The 2,583-nt window shown below is 54.2% G+C and overlaps 1 protein-coding gene across 4 annotated transcripts in view; it reads left to right on the top strand.

Annotated features, from left to right (window-relative positions):
• RCC1 (regulator of chromosome condensation 1) overlaps positions 1-2,583 on the top strand; it is a 21,040-nt gene that overhangs the window by 518 nt on the left and 17,939 nt on the right. The gene's annotated exons all lie outside the window — the stretch shown is intronic.

A 2,583-nucleotide genomic window follows, 5' to 3' on the forward strand; every position in this document is an offset into this window, starting at 1 on the left:
TGATTTTAAAAAGTCCAGCACTGGTTTGGAGAATGCGGTTTGCGGAGTAGGGTGGGAATCCCGCCCGGCAAGGGTCGGATCGAGGAGCTCGAGGGTAGGCTGCCGAGGGTCTGCGTAGGGAGCGAAATCTCAGCGTCAACAGGCACCGCCACGACTGTTGACCGGTGGGAGAGGTGTGCCGGGAACTCCGCATCAACTCGTCTGTCAGCAGATTAATCGCTGGCGGTCTCCTCCGTGCCGCGCGTGCAGGGCTGGGGGAAATGGTGAAAGGGCCCCGGGTGGCCGTGATGGAGCTCCCTGCCTCCCCTGGGGAGGCCCATGTGATCCCCAAGGTGTGCCCATGGAGCCGCGGCGCTCGCTGCTCCTCGTGGATATTAACTAAGGTGCTCCAAGTGTGACTTGAGTGCCTATAGCAGAAGTCGAGTGTAGGGAGTGTGGATGGGGAACTCGGACGTTGACGCAAGCCTGGGCAGGAGGATGAGTGATGACTTTCCAGCCGAGGTGACTCTTGGCCAGGGTTTTGAAAGAACAGAGAAGTTATTCAGGCGGACTGAGGGTGGAGGGCTTCTGGCGATCCAGGCAGGGAACACAGCACGTGCAAACGCAGGAAGGTGTGGGTGAGTGTTGTCATCAGAGCTACCACGGTGTTTGTCTGGCGCACAGGGTACCAGGAGAGGAAGAGCAATATGATCGAGCAGGGGCTGGGTCTCCAAAGGTCTGGAGTGCAAGTGCTGGGTGGGGCGGAGAAGGCAGCGACGGTTTTACCCAAGAAGGGCATCAGAGTGGAGTCTGGAAAGGTAAACTAGGAGTTCTCCATGCTCTTGTTGGGAAGCCATCCCAAGAGCAGGAATCCTGTTCAGCTTTGCAGCTGCCTAGTTGGCTACCCCTGGGCCATCCACCTAATCCCCCTGGGCCTGGTCCTTAGCTGTAAGATGAAGATAAGAGAGTTACTAATATACTGTAAAGCTGTGGTTCTAACACCTGGGGTAAGGTGTATCCTCATTCTGCTGGGGAAAATAAATGCACTTAAGCCTAGGCTCCCCTCTGTATTTTTGGGCTTCCCTGGTAGCTCCGTTGGTTAAGAATCTGCCTGCGATGGAGGAGACCCAGGTTTGATCCCTGGATGGGCAAGATCCCCTGGAGAAGGAAATGGCAACCCACTCCAGTATTCTTGCCTGGAAAATCCCATGGACAGAGGAGTCCAGCAGGCTACAGTCCATGGGGTCACCAAGAGTCGGACACAACTTAGCGACTTAAACTACCACCACCCCTTCTGTATTGAAGGGGGATCCTGGTAAGGAGCCCTTGGGTGAGGTCTGCCAGCTCAGTAACTGACATCAGGCAGGAAGGAGTTGCTCCCCCAGTGTTTGTTGACAGACAAACAGAGCCTCTCTCGTCCCTTCCCTCCCAGGGGACTTCCCTCACAAAGAGATTCTTCAGCCCTTGCATCTGTCTCGAAAGTGTTTGCCTCCTGACATTGGGGTGGCTGGGTGGGGACAGCTGCTGGGGTTGGAGAGGGCGCCGTCTCCTTTTGCAGAGATGAGGTCACAGAGGGTCACAGCAGGAACACAGGGGCCCTGGTAGACTGTCTAGTCTACCAAATGAAAAAACAGGCCTAGGGAGAAGTGGGGATGGGGGATGCTCTGGTCCTGGTGGGGAGTGGTCAGCAGACCTGGGCTGTCATCCCACTTCTGTGTCACCTGGGCCCCCTTCCCCAGAGCCTTCACTTTCATATCTGTAAATACCAGAATGATCACACCTGTGAGGGCAGGGTGTGAGTATTCCAGGATTGACTGGCACATGTTGTTGTTCAGTCGCTAAGTCATGTCCGACTGTGTAACCCCATGGATTGCAGCATGCCAGGCTCCTCTGTCCTCTGCTATCTCCCAGAGGTTGCTCACATTAATTTCCATTGTGTTGGTGTTGCTATCTAACCATCTCATCCTCTGGTGCCCCCTTCTCCTTTTCCTTCAATCTTTCCCAACATCGGAGTCTTTTCCAATGAGCCGGTTCTTTGCATCGGGTGCCCAAAGTATTGGAGCTTCAGCTTCAGCATCAGTCCTTCCAATGAATATTCAGGGTTGATCTCCTTTAGAATTGACTGGTTTGGTCTCCTTGCAGTCCACAGGACTCTGGAGGGTCTTTTTCAGCACCATAATTGGAAAGCATCAGTTCTTCACCTTCAGTTCAGTTCAGTTCAGTTCAGCCACTCAGTCGTGTCCGACTCTTCGTGACCCCATGAATCACAGCATGCCAGGCCTCCCTGTCCATCAACCAACTCCCGGAGTTCACTCAGACCCACGTCCATTGAGTCAGTGATGCCATCCAGCCATCTCATCCTCTGTCGTCCCCTTCTCCTCCTGCCCCCAATCCCTCCCAGCATCAGAGTCTTTTCCACTGAGTCAACTCTTCGCATGAGGTGGCCAAAGTACTGGAGTTTCAGCTTCAGCATCATTCCCTCCAAAGAAATCCCAGGGCTGATCTCCTTCAGAATGGACTAGTTGGATCTCCTTGCAGTCCAAGGGACTCTCAAGAGTCTCTCCAACACCACAGTTCAAAAGCATCAATTCTTCGGCGCTCAGC

This window comes from Bison bison, unplaced genomic scaffold (assembly GCF_000754665.1).
Source record: "Bison bison bison isolate TAMUID 2011002044 unplaced genomic scaffold, Bison_UMD1.0 scf7180017864516, whole genome shotgun sequence".
NCBI classification, from domain to species: Eukaryota; Metazoa; Chordata; class Mammalia; order Artiodactyla; family Bovidae; genus Bison; species Bison bison.